We start from the raw sequence: 10,074 nt of genomic DNA, 5'->3' as shown, positions 1-10,074 counted from the left end.
TGCTACAATGTCAGATCAAACTAACCTGGATGATGGAACTTCCGTTTCTAGACAATATATTAAAGAATAAAAATGTTTGGTTCAGTTGCTCCTGGTATTAATAGTGGACTGAATATGGAGAACTTGCAGCAAGTGAATTCTGAGAAAAAAGATGTACTAATGGAAGACTTGCTGCTACCAGTCCAACACTTGCAAACTTGCATCATACCATCCCATTATCGCAATTCAATACATCCACCATAATTCAAATCCAAACATTAAATCACCTTCATTATACTAGTCACATAAATAATCCTTCGAGCCAAACCGCGAAGAAGCCAACATCCATTCAAACAATTCAATGCACAATTTCAAACAGCCAAGCAAAATCAACATAACACACATGAAAATCAGTCCAAGAAATTAATACAGTGTCAACATCAAGCTCCATTTGAACACTATAACAAGTTCAACCTGCTTCACGTATAACAGGCCATGTACACCCTACCTGCAAGCATTCATAGGTTATGAAACAAAATAAAAACGACTCAGTTTGCCAAGAAGTAATCAAAATCAGAGGTGATTAGAACAAGAGCAGCCTGCATCAGTCAAAGAAAAGTAGCAGAGTAAAAATGCTAACAGAGGGAGAGGGCCGAAGAATGAGAATTCGAGAGTCACAACATAAACCCCTAATTTCATTTTTTTTCATTTCTTTTAATTCTTTTTTTATTGAATGGAATAAACAAATCTGATGGTATTTGAATCCCTTGGGCCTGCGCAACAATTCCAAACGCTACACCTCTAAGCCCAATCACACTCCCTCTTTTTTTGGTGCTGAATTGAAAACTATAACAAAAAAACAATGTTGGGCCATTTCCTTTGGGCCTGTGCGCCCTTGTTTTTCCTGCACCAAGAATTTCACATTAACACCCCATGACTCACATCTAAAATTGGTAGATTTTAGGTTTCTTTACTTAGATTTTTTTTACATTCTTTTAGGTAATAAGAGACATAAAAATCAATAATAAAATTTGTTAGTTTTAATAAGGTGATTTTAGGATTAATTTTAGCTTTAGATTTCTTTCATGTAAGAAAGGGAACTAATATAAAATACTTAGTTTTTATAGTTTTAATTCATAAAAAAATAGTTTAGGCTTAGTAAAAATTGTCAATATGCTTGTGAATTTTTCTTTGTTAGTTTAGAATTTATTTCTTCATTTTTTGTGAATATTTTCTATGCTTTATGAAATACCCAAAATACTCCTGGATATTAAAGTTGACTTTGGTAAACTTAAATAACTTTTTCCATCCTTTCTACTTAGTCTTTTTCTTTAGGATATTAGATCTATATTGATTAGGTTTTAGACTTCCCTTTTTCATGAAGCAATAATCATTAGGTTAGTATGATAGGATATTCCCTCTTATTCATCTCTTTTTCTTTTTCAATCTTTAAAAAACCTAATAAATACCGACGAGGATCATGCTACTATTTCTTTTATAGTGGGAAAGAAATGATTGGGGCATAGGCCCTGGAGTATTTATTTTCTACTTAGTGAAAGATAAATGATTGAGGTGTAGACCTTGGTCTATTTCTTAACTACTACTTAAGGAAATGATTGGGGTGTAGACCCTGATCTATTTCTCTAAATACTTAATCTTTTTGGTATGATTCAAGTCACAAATAAATTCCCTTTAAAAAATACCCAATCAAAAACATTCAAAATACTTAATAAAGGTTCAAATTCAAACAAAGTACGGAAATGATGTGAAACCTTGTAATGGGTTTTGTTCATCATGGAATTACATTAAAAAACACAAACCCATGCTCATTCTCTTCTAAGAACAAGTCAAGTCCATTCCATATTTAGGCGTGTAAGTCTTCAAAGGTTGAGCATCATGGATTGTGACCTTAACCCCTCTTCACCTAAAAAACACAAAACAAATTGAAACTATTGAGCCGAACTACGGTAGCTCTGATTCTTGGTAAGGGATACGTAGGCATTAGATTGTGGGGCCTAAGAAATCACAATTGTAAATAATTCCTTCTTTTCCCAATGTTTATTTTGCATTTATTTGCATTTAGGTTTGGACATATATTACACCCTTTAGATAGAAACAAACATAGGTGGATACCGTCGAGTACGACGGGCGTGAGGGATGCTAGCACCTTCCCCTTGTGTAACCGACTCTTGTACCCGGTTCTCTAGTTATAAGACCTTGTTCTTATTCTTTTCCATGTTTTCTGATATTCATTTCCCTCGATGGGATAAATATATTAGTGGCGACTCAGGTTCCATTTTTTGTGGTAGTGACACCTATCACAAAGGATTGGGAATATTTCAGTTTTATAACTACTCCATCCATACATGCATCTTCTCAGTCTTATGATTCTCTTACACTCATCCCTGATGATGAACTTATTCTTTCTTCTCATACACATGAATCTGTCCTTAACCCTCCTACACCTGACATTATCCATACTTCTTATACATCTAACCAATAACATTCTATAATTCATTCTCCTACATCTAACTAACAACATGCTATAATTCCTTCTCCTGATTCCTTGTCTTCTCACTCTAATTCTTTACCTGATCATAGTCCACACATAAATCTGCCCACACGTGTTTCTTCACGAGCAAGACATCCACCACATCATTTCAAAGATTATGTATGTGATACCTTTATCTTGGTAAACCTCAATACCAAGAAAATGATGCAGCAAGCCAAGATCACTCATCTCATATTTTTTCATCATTTCTATTTTAAAATTTTCAACCATTTTCTTGTTGTTACCCGTATACAGCAAATCATCAACATAAAGGGCAACAAGAAGGATATCATCTTTACCTTGATGCTTCACATACAAGGTATGCTCACTCTGACTTCTTTGAAATCCTTGTTGAATGAAGTAGCTGTCAATTTCACTATACCATGCTCTAGGGGCTTGTTTCAACCCATAGAGAGCTTTCTTCAACTTGTAAACTTTTTCTTCTTGGACTTTAATCACAAAGCCTTGAGGTTGCTGCACATATACCTCTTCTTTTAATTCTCCATTCAGGAAAGCTGACTTCACATCAAGTTGGTACAAGTTCCACCCTTTCTGAGCTGCTAATGCAATAACTGCTCGTACACTATCCAATCTTGCAACTGGGGCAAAAGTTTCACTATAGTTAATTCCAGGCTGTTGTGCATAGCCTTTTACTACCAATCTAGCTTTGGCTCTTTGAATTGACCCATCTGGATTATGCTTCAATTTGTACACCCACTTTACTCCAATAGCTTCTTTGTCATTAGGCTTTTCAACTAGCTGCCATGTTTTGTTTTTCTCAATGGCATTTATCTCTTCTTGCATCGCATTCCTCCAAATATCTTCTTTGACTGCTTCATCAAAATTTTCTGGTTCCACAACACAATAGTTGCATCTTGCATAAATATCACTCAAATCCTTCAATTTTATTGGAGTTAAGCTGGGAGATGATGAACTTGAACTTGGTGAACTTGGAGAGGATGAGGAACTTGGTGTACATGGAGTTGGTTGCTCCTTCTCAATTGCTGAATTTTGTTGTTGTAATATGATTGCAGGGACTGCTTTCTCCTTCATTTTGTCTTCTTCCCAATTCCAATAAGCATTCTCATCAAATACAACATCCCGACTAGTGAGCACCTTGTTTGTTTTCAAGTTGTAAAGTCTATAGCCCTTTGACATGGAACTATAGCCAATAAAGACACATCTTTCACTTGTTTCTTACAGCTTTGTCCTCTTTTGTTTTGGAATTTGAGCATAGCAAACACATCCAAAAAATTTACGATGGTTCACCGACGGTGTTCTTCCACTCCAGGCTTCAAATGGAGTCTGTTTCCATACGACCTTTGTTGGACACCTGTTCATCAAATACACAGCAGTGTTAACGGCCTCGGGCCAAAAGGTTTTAGGTAAACATTTCTCAAGTAGCATAGATTTCGCCATCTCCATCACAGTTTGGTTCTTTCTTTCAGACACACCATTTTGCTGAGGTGTATAGCCAACAGTGAGGTGTCTTTCAACGCCTTCATCTTCACAAAATTTGTGAAATTCATTTTAGGTGTACTCCTTCCCTCGATCACTTCTCAGCATCTTTATAAATCTTCCACTTTGTTTTTCAACTAATGCTTTAAACTTCTTAAAGATTACAAACGCTTCAGATTTTTGTCTCATGAAATATACCCAAGTCATGCGGGTAAAGTCGTCAATAAACAAGATAAAGTACCTGTTTTTGCCATGAGACAAAGTATTCATAGGGCCACACACATATGTGTGTACAAGTTCCAACACTTGTTTGGCTCTCCATGCACCTTCCTTTGGAAATGGTTGCCGGTGGTGTTTGCCAAGGACACATCCTTCACACACACCAGATTTTCCTTCGATTCTTGGCAGCCCATACACCATCTTTTTTTGAAACAGTAACTTGAGACTTTCGTAATTCAAATGCCCAAGTCTCTTGTGCCATAAACACGAGTCATTCTCTTCTCTAGCCATCATGCTTACATTTTTCTCATAGTTGAAAGATAGTGGAAAGCTCCTGTTTCTAGTCATCTTCTCAACGACAATACTTCTTCTTTCTGAGTCAAAAATTATGCACTTTCTATTCTCAAAGTTTAGAGAATAGCCGTGCTCCATAAGTTGTCCAATGCTAAGCAAATTTTCGTCTAATTCTGGCACATAAAACGTGTCATGTATGACTTTGCTTCCTTGCTTCGTGGTTACTCCAATGCTTCCTTTCCCTTTCACTTCGACATGTTCTCCATTGCCCAACTTAAATTTTAAGCCAAATGAAGAATCAATGTTTATAAATGCTTCCTTCTGTCCAGTCATATGGTTGCTACAGCCGCTGCCCAAATACCAAACATTTTTACCTTCTTCATGCGATGCTTTTTGACAAGCAAAACACAAATTTCATTCATCAGATTCTCCTTCTGCATACGAACCATGTTGCTGATTTGCAAGACGACAATCCTTTTGAAGGTGCCCGAATCTCTTGCAATTGTGACATTGCAGTTTTCCTTTGTTCCAACAGTCCTTCTCGTCATGAGTGCCGCTACTACAAATTTTGCACCATTTGTTTGATGCTTCATTCCATATTCCGCCATTTGCGCCTCTTCCAGATCTGCCACGTTGGTTTCGACCTCTGCCTCTGCCTCTTCTAAATCTTCCACCTCTAGAAGACTCGCCTCTAGTTTGAATCATCCCGAGAACTCCAGCATATGTGATCTTTTTCTTCTTCAACTCTTCAAGTCGTTGGCTTGATTCTTCAGCTTTTTCTTTTGATTTTCCAGCCTATGTTGGTGCCGTTTCTTCATACCCGTTTTTTACATACTCTAGAACATCCAAAGATGTGAATAGAGTCTCCATTTTAATAGCCCAAAAATCATAGTTCTCTCCTTCAAATAGAGGAACTTTGACATTGTTGTAAGTTGCAGAAGGGTTGTTTGTGGAAGCCATAACTTTTGTTGTTTTTGCTGCAGCTGCAAGGATCTGCAGCTCTGATACCACTCTGTTGGTGGTATTCTAGAGGTGGTATGTGATAAATTATGGTGTTGCAGTATTCTGCAAAGGAAAATTGGATTTACTCACTTTTTGCACTATACTTCCACTGGTGGAAGATATGCTTTAAAACTGCACATGACATTTTTCTCACTATACTTCCACTGGTGGAAGATATGCTTTAAAACTGCTATTTTATTGAATTCACCACCAAATTCTATATCTTTCTTAGCATTAAAAAGCCTTTATATAGGCTTGAATCAAAACTAACATAGAATACAATAGGATGATAATTAAGATGAGGACTCTTGGTTCTCTCAATCTTAATGTTACAACTCTAACATAACTATAAATAAAGACAATAATTAGAATTTGATGGTTGCAATTCTCTCATAATTCTTACTATAGCCAGTGGTGGTTACAACACATTAATTTTAACAAGAAGCAAACCAACTTCTAAAGCAATTCATTCAAATGCTAAACCGCATATAAATGATTTTAAAGCTACAAGAAAACTTGAGTAAAAATGTAAAATCTACTTTAAAGATAGTATACCACTTTCATTTCAAGTCTTTACAAGTTTATTAATTATGAATTTAAGCTCATTTCATAATTTTAAACTATCAACAATGAGCTTTCCTGCATTTTTTGGTCTCTTCCCTGATTTTGTTGAAGCTACTGCTGCATCTCTGTTAGCTGAAGATTTCGTTTTATAGTGTTTGTCCTTCGAAGGAGTAAGAAATCGAAGGAAAGATGGTTACTGATGGCCATCCCTTAAGAAATAAAAGAATGGCTACTGATGGTCATGCTTCGAGAATAAAAACTTCTAAGTTCGATGAAGATAGTGAATACTGAAAGACTAATGAAAGCATATGTCTTCGGGACTTAGACAAAATTTATAGAATATGTATTTAAGTATTACTACTTAGCGTGTTTTCGTAGTGTTTTTTTAATACACTGCCACGCGTCGAAGACGGACTCAGGCGGGAAGATTTGAAATTCGAAGACGGTTTCGTAACTGTCCAATAACAGATGGCTTCGCTGGAAGTTCTTATGAGAAACGTGGCAGCAGATTAGTGTAGGACCGTTAAGGTCGAAACTAGTATAAATAGGAGTCTTAATGTTAGGATTCTGTGTGTTCATTTTGTACAAATCACTCACATATTTACTCAAGTATCAAGCGTTAAGAGAAAGAGTTCGCTGAGAAAATGTACGTATGACACCACCATTTTAATACATGTGTATTGTATTTCGTTTTCGAATATATTTCAGAATTACTGCATTCCATTTACTTATTGTCATTTACATTCCTGTATCTTTACTTTAATATCACTTACTTTCGAATTTACTTTCACGATTATTTACTTTCAAAATCTTTAACGTTTCTGCAGTTTAAGATTCTTTATGTTTTAACAGTCTTTAAGTTTCATATGTTATGTTACTTATCTTTTCGTTGAAATTACATATAACAAAGTAATTATCAAGATTATTTGTTCTTTAATCGAACAACGCTTATCGAAGAGGACGAATCACGAACATGATTCGAATGAACATTGATAAACAATCTTTTTGACTATGTGTCCTAGGATCAATCTAGTCGATCCTGCGAGTAACCAAATCATATTTATTATAGTTTGGAAGACTAGCGGTTGTTTACCGGAAATCACCGTAAACAAATTGGCACGCCCAGTGGGACAGTGTCAAGCGGATTGTTTTAATCAATTGCTTTGTTTTTGTCTAGACAATATCAAGATCTTGTATGAACCTTAGGAACGGTAAATTAAAGAACAGTGCACAACCGATTCCCAAACGAAGGTACAACAGGAAAATTGTCGTTACGGCCAGTGCAGGGGGTGATCAGGATCCCCCACAAGGTTCAGGATCAGGAGCGGCAAATTCGACTTCCACTCAAGGAACACGGAATACAACGGGTCCAAATGGATCGAGACCTGCAGATAATTCCCAGGCTACGCCTGGAAATACTACAGGACCCTTAGGAACTGTTCCAGTTTTAGCGTCGACAACCGCACCCTCATCCACAAGTGCAGAGGATGTACTGTTTCCCTTGACAAACGCTGCAAACAATTCGTTTGGTCAAGGCACGAATTCTGCTTTCGAATGGAGGCCAAATAGTACATATGGAATGCCATACCCATTTGGAACAGACGTACGAGGGGCAAGACCTATAAATGCCTCAACTAATAATGCGACATTTTCACCGAATGTTAGTTCAGTGGGTCGAAGTGGACGCAACACTAGTTTTTCTACCCAAATACCCCACTTCACCACAAATAACCAAGCAGCATTTCGACAAGAAATGGATGCAAGCAACCATGATATGGTAGGGGTTTTGGCCAGAGAATTAACTTCAGTCTTGAGCCCACTAATGGCAAATGTTACTACTACAAATAGAGAAAACGTAGAAATTTTCCAGAAAATATCATCTCAAATGAATCGAATGGAAGAATTCATGGGAGTACCACCGCCTAAAAGGAAAGACAAACAGCCCTCGAATCAAGAAGAGAGGCCTATTTTGGAGCGTGTACAAGATATAGTCCCGCCACCTAGGACAGCTACTAGGGACATAGGCCCCTCACGAAGAACGGAGTCGTTCGAAAGAACTCCAGTAATTAACTTAGAGGAGTCAAGTCAAAGGACCATCCCCTTTCGACAGGAAATGGAGGAAGAGCGACCCAGATTGAGGATTGTGGGTAGGGACGAACATCCAGATGAGATTGTCCAAAGAGTTAGAAGAGAAAATCTGGCCACAGAAAATAATTTAATTGCCATGATAGAAAGGGTTATGGCCAATAATGGCCTTAGTACTGGACTTAAACGTCCAAATTATACATCCCCTATATCAGACTATATCATGCAGACAGAATTGCCTAGGGGAACTAAGGTTCCCAAATTCACAAAATTTTCAGGCGAAACTAATGAGTCAACCGTGGAACATATTGCTAGATATTTGACAGAAGCAGGAGACTTAGCGGGAAACGAGGATTTAAGGATCAAATATTTCCCTAGTTCGCTGACAAAAAATGCCTTCATTTGGTTCACTACTTTGCCACCAAATTCGATAGATGCCTGGGCATACTTGGAAAGGCTGTTCCATGAGCAATTCTACATGGGTCAAACTAAGATAAGTCTGAAAGAATTGGCCAGTGTTAAGAGAAAATTCACAGAAACAATTGATGACTACTTGAATAGGTTCCGCCTGTTGAAATCAAGATGTTTTACAACAGTTCCGGAGCATGAACTCGTCGAAATGGCTGCGGGGGGTCTGGATTATTCAATAAGAAAGAAACTAGATACCCAATACCTCAGGGACATGGCCCAGTTAGCAGATAGGGTTCGACAGGTCGAACGCCTGAAGGCAGAAAAAGCTAGGGCAAATAAAAGTTATAAGAAAGAAAGAGTGGCATACGTCGAAGCCGAGGATGTTGATGATGAGTCCTTCAATGACTCATATAGCCCTGAAGAAGTCGAAATAGACTTGGCTGAGTTGAAAGAAGCGCCACCTTATGCTTGCAAATTGTTAAATCCTGCAAATGAAAAAAACCCAGTAGAAAATGATAAGAATGATAGGTTCCCTAAGAAAACTTATACATTTGACATTACCAAGTGTGATGAAATATTTGATTTACTGGTAAAAGATGGCCAAATGATACTACCTCCAAATTCCAAAATTCCTCCGTTAGAACAACGGAAGAAAAGAGGTTTTTGTAAATATCATGGTTTTTTAGGCCATAAAACTTCTCAATGTTTTCTTTTCAGGGATCTAATTCAAAATGCTCTCAATGATGGAAGGTTGAAGTTTGCTGACAAGACCAAGAGTCAAATGAGGGTAGATACCAATCCTCTGAACATTGCTGACGCTAGCTTCTGTGAGGTAGAAGATATCAACATGGTGGAGGCGTCTGAAGTCGAAGTTGTGGAAACTAAAACAATGTTCAATGGAAAGCAGGCTACTAAAAGCCTAAATGGTGACATAATCTTCAATACTGATGTTGAAGAATCTTCCAAGACAAAGATAACCGAAGCCTCGAAGGAAGAAAACAGCGAGGCCACTGAAGACCTCAGGATGAAACTCCAGAAAATCCAAATCTCTGAAGTTCCTCCAGCAGCAGTTAACATGGTCAGCGCCAGACGCCCAGTGTCTGAGTTTGGCGAATTAGAGACATGGCTGACGAGGCAAAATGGGGGCATCGAAGTTCCGCCAAAAACCGAAAGCCTTAAAGAATATCTCTGGAATTGTCACGAGAGAAATGGTGGTAAGCAATGGATGTGTCCAAGGTGTTCGATCATGCTGAATCGAAGAGTCGAAGCCAACTTCGAAAGGGCTCGACGCGAAAGATGGGAACACCCAGGGAGAGAGCCAAATCCCCTACTACAACTATACCCAAAGATGGAGGAAAGCTTGGTAGGATTTTTGGTCAGATGCCACAAAGGAAACACTGAAGTTGCTCTGTGCCCCAGATGTGGGGCAGTCTATGATGAAAGGCTCGCACGATCATTCAAACGTGTGTACTGCCATATAAGTAGAGAAACTCAGGGGCTGTGTCCTAACC

This window comes from Vicia villosa, linkage group LG3, assembly GCF_029867415.1.
Source record: "Vicia villosa cultivar HV-30 ecotype Madison, WI linkage group LG3, Vvil1.0, whole genome shotgun sequence".
Taxonomy (NCBI): domain Eukaryota; kingdom Viridiplantae; phylum Streptophyta; class Magnoliopsida; order Fabales; family Fabaceae; genus Vicia; species Vicia villosa.
The sequence above is the reverse complement of the archived record's forward strand: the minus strand, read 5'-3'. Positions refer to the sequence as shown.